This window comes from Leptidea sinapis, chromosome 9 (assembly GCF_905404315.1).
Source record: "Leptidea sinapis chromosome 9, ilLepSina1.1, whole genome shotgun sequence".
In the NCBI taxonomy this organism is placed as follows: domain Eukaryota; kingdom Metazoa; phylum Arthropoda; class Insecta; order Lepidoptera; family Pieridae; genus Leptidea; species Leptidea sinapis.
Window position 1 is genome coordinate 14,995,765 of NC_066273.1, and position 12,783 is coordinate 15,008,547.

Here is a 12,783-nt window from a genome sequence, read left to right on the forward strand (position 1 = left end):
TGATACAAAAAAGATAATAATAGCATAGATTTTTTCGGTTCTTGTAATTTGTCAAACATTTCGTAAGAGAATCCCAGGCTCATGCAAATTTTGATGCTGCTGCTAAATATAATAAATTTTACTATAAATATTGCAATATGCTGAATTAAGCGAAACATATTCAAAATTTTTACGTTTTGACATTGCCGTTTCGTTGACATCGGCGTTGTTTTACTAACAAATTTGTAATTTATTAAAAAAAACATTCATTTTGTTATTACATGAGAAATAGAACATCCGAAATACACCAGTGAATATAGTAAACTTCAAAATATTCAGAAACGTACTTTTTAAGTGTTTGAGAAACATTCACTGTGTCTTTTTTTAAGTTGACTTTCTATACTGATGAATGATGTCTGGCATTAGAACCGCGCCTTTCGCTAGAATATTTTGTTCCGCAGTTTGCACAGCGCTTTGCAGTATTCTAGATCTGATACGAGTTAAAGATCTTCAAGCTTAGTGATGAAGAAAAAGAAGAAAAAGAAAGGCTGGGTGGTAAAACAAATGACGGAGTTACCTTAACCAGGATCAACTTTCAGAAAGGGTGAATTCATTTTTGATTCAAGAGATCTGTGAAATATCGCGCTATGTTCCAACTTCGACTGCGGTGGTTTTTGACGATCTGACTGCCTCTACAACAATTGAAGAGGTCAACGAAGCCGTAGGAATGGTTGCAAAGGCTGAAAGATAACGAGACATAATATATGGAGAGTCGTCCTCGTCTTCATTGAGGCTGGAACAGAGCCATTGCGGCTTTGGAGACCATGGCTCTTTTTCAGAACACCGAGGATGTTTTTCAGAGCAGGAAAATACTCCGTTGGGAGCAAATACACTGACGTCATAGATTGAGACACTTTGTAGGTTCATACGAAACCGAAGCGGTTTGTTCTGGTGGTGTGGGAAAACGGGCAATTAGTTAACAGCCCAACTCAAGGCAAGGTAACCAACTCCTGCACGTGATGGCATCTCCAACAGATTAGTTATATTGTTAAATTACAATTTGTTTCTTAATTTTGACATCAGTATATGTATGTATATATCAGGCCTTTGTCTAGCAGTGGACGTCTTCCGGCTGATGATGATGATAATGATATGTAAGTATTCGCAACATTTGATGATACCATATTGTTTTTGATTTTGCTTCTTGTTATAAACAACAGAAACAGTTATATCATTTATTACTACGGTTTTAAGGGAGCTTAGATACAGTGGGGATTTGTTATTAATTTCTACTACATAGTTACATATGCGATATGAGTTTGTTCTTAGCAAAACGATATCTGGCTAACTAAGTGTTCCTATATAAGGATCCGTACTCTAAGCGCAAGCAACGGGAACCCTATAAATAAGTCTTCGATATCCGACGTTCATAAATTGAAATAGGGAGACAGATAAAATTGACAATTAAAAAATAATTCTAATAGATAAAGATGTTATCTGTATAATTATATATAAATAATCTTATTATTAATCCTGTCAAATTATTAGATTTCGAATTTGAATATTTTTTGTACTTTAATCAAAATTTGTAGATATACCTGTAGATAGCATAAATTATATAATATTCGACATAACATATTACATTTATTTCTGAAGAATGGGTAAAATAACAATTTGTTATGTTTCTTATAGTAAATTTTGTTTCTTTTATTGTGTCTCTTATAGATAATCCTCACTTCTGGGATTACTTACACAAATAAAATTTGAAAAAAAAAAACTATGAACGATGACTCGGACTCAGGATCTCTCACGTTCCGTGCGAGTACACTTCCAAGTGAGCCAACCGTTCGAGTGGGCGGGTGGGTTTCGAGGGCGTATCGTTCATAAAATTTTGTACGCTTTGCTCAACTCTCAGGTTGTGGCTTTATCTACAGGATTTACTTTTACACTTGATAACCTGCTCAACCGCAATATTTGTATATTAGGAAATTGACTTGAGATGTTTTAGATGAGAATTTTATTTGTATAATGGGTAAAGTCTTAAACTACAATATTTTTTTTAATTCAGGAGATCTTCCCGTCACCATCGTTTTTTAAACTTTTTCTCAGTTTGAGAACCAACTGATATAAACTAGAAATGTCTCTTTCAACATATTACTTAATACATGAGTCAAAATAGCAATAAATTAATTTGAAGCTATTTTTTAGAAAAAACTCCCTTGGAGCTCCAAGGGAGTTTTTTCACCAAAGCTTTTTTGCACCACCAGAAGGGAAATAATTTTGGTAGAACAAAGAAACGGTGGACTGTTGACCTTACATAGGAAAAGATGGATGGAAACGGAGGAGACTACCACCCAAAGATTGATGAAACGTACTAAAATTACAAACTATTTATTCTTTATCGGAAAATTGTAATGGAATATTTTTTATTTATTTATTTGGTAATCTTACAGCGAAACAATTGATAAAATATAAATCAAAGTTAGCAATTATAACTTAGATACACAATATGAACACGAAACATTAGTCAGAAAACTTCACCATTACGGTATTAGAAATAAAGCATTGGGCTTAATGACATCATATTTAAATTGTAGACTACAACGGGTAGATGTCAATGTAAAGCGGTCCTCTGAATCAATAGGTAAAATGGGGGTTCCACAAGGCTCGATTTTAGGACCTTTTCTATTCCTTATTTAAATAAATGATCTCCCTTATATTGCAAAGGATAAATATCAAATTGTATTGTTTGCTGATGATACATCACTCATGTTTAAAATACACCGCAGCTTACCAAATTTTTATGTTGTTAACAATGCTTTAACTAAAGTTGTACATTGGTTTGAAGCCAATAACTTATTACTTAATGGTAATTAAGCGAAGTGCATTAAATTAACTTAACCTAATGTTAATCAAGTGCCAATCGAGATACAGCAAAAAAACGAGAAATTAGATATAGTTGATGCCGCTGTTTTTCTTAGAATAACGCTAGATGCCAAACTCCAATGGAGGCCTCATATAGACAACTTATCGAGTAGACTTAGTTCTGCTGCAAACGCAGTAAAAATTCGTTCCTTAAGAGACATTGGAACTGTAAGATTGGTTTATTTTAGTTATTTTCACAGCATTATGTCATGTGGTATATTATAATGGGGTAATGCTGCTGGTATTGATTCTATTTTTGTGCTGCAGAAAAGAGCTGTTCGGACAATTTATGGTATAGGACGGGAGTCAAGGGAGTCCTCTAAGGAGTTTAATTTAAATATTTTAAAATTATGACTGTTTTTAACCAATATATATATGAAAATTTGCAATATGTTCATAAAAATGGCAATAAATTTCAAAATAAAAATATAACATTAATACTAGAAACAAAAATAAACTGTTAATGTCCACTTCTACGCTAAGTAAACTCAACAGGTCATTTAAAGGTAATTGCGTTACATTTTATAATAAGATTCCTGAGAACATAATGGAAATGACCTTCAACAAGTTCAAAGCCTATAACCTAAAACCTATAAACATAAACTTATAGAAAAATTGTATTACAATCTAAAGGATTATTTAGATGAAATGAAAGCTTAGGTATGAATTGCTCTAAAAGATATGAGCTTTAAGTACCCTTAATTAAATATAAAAATATTTATAATAATGAATTATTTTACTATAAGCAAAATGTCGCTAAATACCTTTATTTATTTACGGTGTGTGTGGATTGATGCATCTACTACACCATGGCCTACTAGTATTGTTGATACAGTAATAGTCGGCAATGACTGTACTCAATAGCTCTTGTTTTTACGTATTAATTTACATTTTTTTTGGAGTATTTGTAGTTTGAATATTATTGTTGCATCACTTTATATATATTCTAAAATAATTTGTGAGTGAGTGATTGCCACTTCTTCTTATTAAAGCTCAAGCCTCAAAGGCGGTGGATATAAAAAGTCATTTAAATAGTCATGAATAAAGTAATTTTGATTTGATTACCCTAAAGGATTGAGCTTTTGATAACTGTTGGTAAAAATGTGATATTAATTATTATAAATTATGTTAATATATGATATTAATTACAAGTTTAAGCAGTTCAAATTTACAATTTGACAAAATTGAGTATAAATTACGCTAAGTTTTGTCTTCAATTCAACACGTATTTTGCCTCGATTTGAATTGATTGAAGACATATCTTAGCGGAATTTGCACTTAAGAAAATTAAGATATTTAAGGATTTCCGCATAATAACGCCTCATTAAAAAAAATGGTAACTGTTTCCTCAGACATGTTACCGAAGCTCACTCGAATAGTGGCTCATAATTCTCAAGTATCTACATCACACAACATGCGGCACTTGAGACGTGCTTTCAAACCCTTTTGAAGCTTAAGCGGTTGTTATTTCACAAAATAACCTTTGCATAACCCATCTTGCTTGAGTGTGAATTTGGTTTGAAACTACTTCCATATTAATATATCGTTTGACAGTATTTGCTAGAATTCCGCTAAAAAATACACTCTCAAGATTTAACTATAAAACAGCCAGCTTCGGATCCCGGTAATTGTAAGCAATCGAAATAAAAACAATAAAAACACGACAAATACAATTTCTTGTTCGAAATGCGATTAAAGCACGAGTGGGAGGCTCCTTTGCACAGGATGGCGGCTAGATTTGGGTACCACAACGGTGCCTATTTCTGCCGTGAAGCAGTAATGTGTAAGCATTACTGTGCTTCGGTCTGAATCCTGAGCGGCACTGCATTGTGATGGGCAGGGCGTATCAATTACTATCAGCTGAACGTCCTGCTCGTCTCGTCCCTTATTATCATCCAAACGTACTTTACAACAAAAGTATACTAGATGGTGATACTAGTCATTGACCACTTTATTCCCAATTATTTTACAAAGCTAGAAGAACTCGCCAAGAATATTAGCCACCCCTTGCACTCACACAAAGTTTTGCCTCCAATTTATTTTACGATTACGACGCCTTGATAGGCGTTGAGTACCTGGTGTTGTCAAGCATAACAAATGTCAAAAAGAAAAGAAAAAGGTAATTAAAAAAATTGTCGACCTCAAAACAGATTTACTCAATGGATCAAAATTACGTTTCTAGAAACCTCTCGGCTTGTATGCCTTACTATTGCAAACACCCACGTAGCAAACATTTTACAAACATGACAAGATGACGTGTTAAGAAAATGTTAATGTGTGTGTGTTCAATCAAAATTCCCACGTTTGTAAAACACAGTATTTGAGTACGCAAAGTTTGATTCATTTGCTTATACCATAACAAAATAAACAATGGAATCCTCAATTATTGTGATTTAAGCAAAAATCACCACAAGTATTGGAAGGGATTGTCGATCATTAAATAATTGCTGGATTCCTCTCATACTGAACAAGTAATTTTTGATATTCACTCATCCGAATATTTTCAATTACTCCACATTCCTTGGTCAATAGCGTTGCCTCCCCGTTGTACTCAGTCCGAATGTCCGAATGAAACCGCTATTGATTTTTATTGAATTTCATTTTACTGTTGTCTTGTTTCATAAAACGTTGCTTTGTTTTGTATTTAATATTTATTTTATCTGAGCTATAGAATTTTAGTCGAGCGGACCGGACTATTCGCGTTTGAAATTGAATGAATTTGTCTAAATATTACGTTTTCAATGAGGGTTATAAATATTTTTGTTTTTAAATTGATGTATTTGAAGGTGAAACTTTTATTACATCACCTCAAATTTTTTCGCCCATCTATCATATGTCTCATTACAATCAGAAGTATTATCATTAATTTCAACTAAGGCGCCAGATTTAAGCTCTGGTTCTCGAGAGGGAGAGTAGGTTCGAACCCCATAACTTAAAAAGGTTTTCTTAATACATCATATATTTATTTTTTTAATATGTAAAGCACAATATATTAATATGTGTTTTTTTTCTATGCTGATATTAATATGTAATTTTGTGAAAAATAGATTCACTAGCATCATGGTTTCATAAAACAATATAATTGCATTTAAGTTTTTTTTGTATTGCTTAAAATGCTTGATTAATAAATATTTAAACCCAGGGGTTTTTACATAAGTGTACGAACGATGTTTTGCTGTCCACCAAAGTCAAAGTTACAATTTACATTACATCACTTTAAAAACATTTAGACTATGAAACGTGCAACGCAGAGCAGCTCGAGTTCACGGGGACCCAGTGCTTTGTGAACGCCTGGATCACCTGGTGTTACGTTGAGACGTCGCTTCATTGTGTGTTTTCTACTGAATTTATCACGGGGAATGTTCCGAAGAGCTATTTCACCTGATTCCTGCCGCCGAATTACACGTGCACACGACACGGTACAAATTAGGATATGATCCCCGCCATCTGGATGTGTGGTGTTCGTCCACAGTGCGGTTTTCAAGGAATTTTCTTCCACGAGCAATAAAGCTGTGGATTGAGATTCCATGTGCGGTGTTTCCGGGATAAGACATGGGTACCTGCAAAACAAGCGCGTACACCTTCCTTATAGACCGGCAACGCTCCTGTTTTCCTCTGGTGGTGCAAGAAAATGTGGGTGGTAGTTATCACTTAACACTAGGTGACCCATACGCACGATTGTCCTCCTTTTTCCAAAAAAAATAATAAAGGGACTATCAGAACATTAAGTCTGGCTAGTTTTATCAAAGAAATATGGTGAAGGTTAAGTTATTGCCTTGCCGAAATCCGTAAACACAATTAATGGATGTGAATGTAACTATTTGTACCAAAGGTTTTCATTCAAGCAACTTCAGATGACAAAGTACAATTTAATAAGATTTAAAGAAAGATTTAAAACCGTAAGAACGTGTATAGTTTGAGGGAAATTGTAAGAACCAATGATCTGGAAAACGAAGCTCAGTAGCAGATCTAACTGGCAACTATTGAGATGGAATAAAGGCGACGCATTTACAATTTATATTGTAGGAACTGGTTGATTAATTTTCGTGCTCCTATTTTATCTTTAGTTTTAGAGGACGATAAACAAGTGGATATCGGACTCAGTATCACCAGAGGCAAGAGACATGACAAGAGTGTTGACGATCTAATAAAAAGTTTAATGTATTCGAATATCGAAACCAGATACGGTACGTGATGGGCGAGGATCAGACCAAGGGCGCCGTGGAGGGATTAACAATTCTATTTTATGTTCAAAGACGCATTTTTTATTCGGACTCGAAACCGGGTCTTTCGGGTTCTTCCGAGGGCTCTTACCAACTGAGCTAACCGTCCGAGTGATGTATTGACCGAAATCTCAGTATGTCTTATTTAACTCTCAGCTAACCTGCTCAACCCCAATATTTGCATATTAGGAAATTTTATCTGATTGGTGGATATTAGGATATCGCTTAAAGTGATCTCTCTCACTTCTCGGATTAAATATACAAATAAAAAAATGGTACAAATTAAATTTGAATATTTAATCCCAGATGTGAGAGATATCTCTTAAAAATAACAAACTGTTTACTTTTTCTGTTAAAGATTCATTTCGTTTTGTATATTCAATAAATATAAGATGCTGCTGCAAAATCGGTAGCTTATAGTGAATTATTTCTGTGCATTATTACAACTAAGTTATTTGTCAGTCAACCAATCGGAATAAAATAGACACTTATTATGGAGATTTTGCTTTTTTTGGTTTAGCTGTTCTCGAGATGAGGATTTTTTTAAATATTATTCTTAAAGATACAAGCCGCTCACAATTTGTAAATGACAATGGAAAGATTCTTGACTCCTTTGAAAAATTGCAGAAAAATTACACTAAAATAAAAATTCTATATAGTAACTTAGGCTTGGTTGCATTTTAGATGTTATAGTTAAGGTTTAATTCAAATTTAACGCTAACAGTGACGCTGACTTAAGTGTATGTTAGACTATCGAATACTTATCTGAATCTTTTGACAGGTTACTGTTTAGCTATTAAACATTAACGATAGCTTTAACTGGCGAAGATTGTATGGTTAACAGTTAAAGTTATGACGTCATCTAAAAATTCTCTAATGGTGAATCTCATTTTTTGCTTAACCGCTACTTTAACATACAGTCTTCATGTTCTTTGAGAGGTATTAAATAAGGTACATTTTATTGAGTATCAATATTAGGATTGTATATTTGATCAAAATGAATTACGAAAGCTCTCTATCCAAATTAAAGAAATCCCAAAAACTTTTGATCACAAAGTTTCCGTACAACAAAAGGGCTCAAAAGTGTTTGTAGTTCTCGGGTTCCCGGGATAGTTCTCGTACACGCAGAGTGGATCACGATCCTCGGGCCAATTTATTCTCAATTCTCGAATGCCAGTCCCAAATAAATTGTTAGGGGTATTCGAACAAAATTGCTGTTCAAATTGTTTTGATTTAAATAGCCGGTAAAGGTATTATTTCAATTCGGACTGTGGAACTAGATGCTTTAAACTTATAACGCAAACTAGCTTAAATTAAAAAAATACCAACTTCAGTTATAATATTATTTATATCATACAAATAAATAATATAATGCGAACGCGAAATATTAATATTGATTTCATGTAAAAATAACTATCAATTTCTAATGAAAGTTTGGACCAGACATCGCCTCCCTCGACCATGTTATGTTAATACCAGAATTCAATTAAACCCAATAAGGGCCGAAGCACAGTGGCGTTGCGGCACCGCATCGCGGAAAATTGGCAGTGCCCCTCGCCGCTTTGCGATGTGCACCACGCCGCACATTCCAGCGTTACGACGTCACTCTTGGTAACACACAACAAAACCAGTAATGTCCAACAATTTCACTAGTGGTGAACTTGCTGAACACTGGACGAAACATCCGCTACTTCCTATGCTTCTCAAGACGAAGAATTTGATTTTTCTTGAAATAATGACTTTTTGAATGTCTTTTTGAACAATTAAAGTATTGCCTTTCAGTCAGTTATTTAGTATAATACGAAAAAATATATATATGATTCCAAGTGCCATAAACACCAATTAAATAAAATGTATCAATAAAAATATTTATTTTACTTTACAGTCAAGCCCAGCATTTTCGAAGCAGTAACAGGTTTGCTTCCTTTGAGTTTATTTTTATATATGTATATATATATACATAAAAAATATATATATTATATTATTCGAGAATATTTTTGATTCTGGGAGGAATTCGCAAAATGCACTTGTCATCTTCTGTTGTTTATCTTAGACTTTTGATTGTGTTCAACATTCAACGCTGGTCGGGAGGCAATGATTTCATATTATCTAAACAATAGAATTCAAACTTAATTGTTGCCTATTAAAAGTACGGCAGTAGAACGCCTTGTTTTGCGGCACCGCAACGATTGGTGGAGCGGTTGTGTGTTTCGGCTCTAACAAATAAATTATAGGTATTTTATCTTTTCTGTGAGTAGGTATAAGTGTGTATAGTGAGTATAAAATTATATAGATACTTATGTATATTAGATGCATAGTTAACTGGTGTTATGTTTCAATTTCTAAGAGATTTGAAGTCAGTTTCGTCACTTACAAATAAAATTTGAAAAACAAAATGTTATGAACGATGCGGAGCCCACGACCTCTAGCGTTCCGTGCCAGTGCTCTGACCAACTGAGCTAACCGTTCGAGTGACGTATCGTCATAAAATCTTGTATGCATTGTTCAACTCTCACGTTCAACTGCTCAATATATATAATATATATTTTTTTTACTTTATTTGTACATCACTTCCATTTGTTAGTCTCTCGAAGGCAAATTGTGTTTATTTTGCAAAGTCCATTGCACACTGGCTACGTGGACTAAAGCCACGTTCTATTCATACATATTCAATGTATATCGGTGTGTGCATGCATGCTTTAAGTGATATTGGGTACCACAATAACTGTTGTTTACTATCAACTGAAACATACGCTTGTTTATGGTAGAACAAATAGGGATCCTCACTTGTGGGAATTTTGTAAATTCTTTTGTTACTAATATTTGTGAACGATGCGGGACTCGAACCCGCGACCTCTTGGGTTCCGTCCGAGCGCTCTTCCACTAAGCGTTCGAATGACGTATCGTTTGCAAATCTTGGTAAGTATATCTTGTTCAACTCTTAGGTTGTGGCTTCATCTACTGGACTACTTTACAGTTGATAACTTGCTCAACCCCAATCATTTCATATTAGTAAATTGTCTTTAGATTTTGCTCTTCTAAATCTAAACAATTAGACCAAATACTACTTTACTTAGTTACAAATATTAGTCTCATCATTGAAACATAAATATACCGTAAAATTAAATTGAATTACATTTTCGAGTCCAGGATAGTAGTACAATCTTTACCTAGTTTGGGGCAAGGCACTTTGAGTAAGTGACGATTTGTTATGTTTTTTCAAAGTGATTGCCCTCACTTCTACTTCTTCTAACATAACAAATTATTTAGATTTACAAGAGCGACATCTCAAGTCAATTTCCTAATATGCAAATATTGGGCTTGAGCAGGTTATCAACTGTAAAGTAGATCCTGTAGATTAAGCCACAACCTGAGAGTTGAACAAAGCATACAAGATTTTATGACGATAAGTGACTCGAACGGTTAGCTCAGTTGGGAGAGCACTCGCACGAAATGCGAGCAGTCGTGGGTTCGCGTCCCGCATCATTCATAAAATTTTGTTTTCAAATTTAACCTATACAATTTTAGGTGGTCTGCGTAGAACCAGACAAGAACATCATTATCCTCTATATAATATACTATACTATTAAATTCAGATATCATCCTCACTTTCTTTTACTTTTTTCGAGGGTACCCATATAGTATCGACATGGAAGTGGAAAAGGAAAGGACCCAACTACAAGATTTGGTTGTAGGTGGTAGCAAGATGACATACTGTAACTATGAAAAAACACCAGATAGTGAAGCCGATTATTCCACCGGAAATTACGTCAAAACGTACTTACAGAAAAGCGTCATATCGAAGAAAATAGACGCATTTTCTAGGATTTTAAGGATTGGTGTGTGTAGAATTCATAAAATAATTATATGAACATTTTAGACTAAAAAACAATAGTAGACAATTCAACAAAATATTATGCAATTTTATGATTTTTTTTGCAGAATGTAGGCATGACTTAGTAATTAATAACACTCTTTATGTAAAATGTATTAAAATGAAACTTACAATAAATTATTTATTAAAATTAATTAATTTCAAATATTATTAAACTGCCAATGTTACCTCTTTGTCTCTCTAACTTAATCTCTGACAGAGGTACGTACCAGACCTTGGGTCGCATGCTCTTATGGTTAGGACTCTGTTATGTTTTTTTTTTGCCGATGAACCCCATGGACGTATAGTCTCCACTCCAAAGGGAACAAATATGTATAAATCACGTATTTTATAATTATTTTAAAATAAAATCACATTACCTTATTTCCTGAATGCAACAGAGTTTATTAATATTTTCCCCCAAAATGAGTTTTCAAACCAATGGCCAAGTTCCCTATTACATATTTTCAAGAACTCGTTAAAACATCAGCGAGCGAGAATGCAAAACTGTTCTGTTTCAATAACGCTCTTTGTCGTCATTACTCTGAATATTTTCTACTTGTTTCACTGCAATCAACTCGAATATACAAATGAAAAAGGAAGTAATTTCAGTGAGCCAGTTGAGAATCGGAGTCGGTGGAGTTTCATATGGCGTACAATAAATCATAAAGCTTATAACGTTCCTGTTACTGTACATATTATAAGTAGACTTCTATAAAGAGGCCTCTTCAACATCAAAATAGTTTAAGAGATGTTGGAGTTTTTCAATACTAAAAAAAGTTATTTCAAAATATTCGGTATTTTGCAAAGTTTCGGATTTTTTTAATTCGAAGTTCTGATATAGCAGACATGAATATACCTACGAAGTGAGAGCCTTTTGCGGTCTATCGGTTGAAACATACTTATATTGAGACTATGATATTTTTTCAAAATTTAACATTTAATTTCTCATTTTTCAATATAAAATTCAATTCAAATTCATTGTTATAATTATTATTATATTATTTATTATATATTGTATAAAAAAACCGACTTCAATAAGTCAAAAGTATGAAATAACTAGAGATTTAATATAATACACCTCTTTTGCGAATCTTATACCTTTAATATGAATAAATTCCTGTTATTTGTATGTGCTATTTATTGATAGGGCTTAAGTCGGTACTTACCCGCTTGGGTTATCTGGTTCTAGACAATGCTATCTCGCTCAAAGTCACGTGTGGCAAGTGTAGGTACCTGCGATTACACTTGGCTTGGCACGGACGTATAACGTTTCTCGCATTTATTTGCAAGGCTGCTTGACATTAGGGAAACTTCAGAATTATCATTGTATTGACAGTGTTGTCAGTCATACTCGAAGCTATTTTATTTGTTAAGCCTCATAGCTTGAACAATTCTATTATACTTTCAGACTCTAAAAGTTGCCTACAATCAATACTATCAAATCCATTTAAGTCAAAAAGTCAATTTCCAATTATACTTAGAATAAGAGAATGTTTGAAAGAGTGCTACGACCTCAATATTGTCATAGTTTTAACATGGATACCAGGTCATTCAGGTATCCTTGGTAATGAAAATGCGGATTCCTGTTCTAAGTCAGCTGCTCAAACGGGTTCTCTCCAATATTCAGAAATTTTCTCGCATGACTTGCGTACCATCCTGACACCCAAGATTCATGAGACTTGGTCCAACATATGGCAAGGGTCCAAAACTTCTAAGGGTAAATTTTATGGAGAACTCTGAAAACTGTTATATCAACTATTTGTCGTTTACGCCTTAACC

General features: G+C 33.8%; 1 protein-coding gene across 1 annotated transcript in view; it reads right to left on the reverse strand.

The window, feature by feature from the left end:
- Window positions 1–12,783, reverse strand: part of LOC126965899 (hemicentin-1) — a 561,675-nt gene that overhangs the window by 165,595 nt on the left and 383,297 nt on the right. The window lies entirely within an intron of this gene.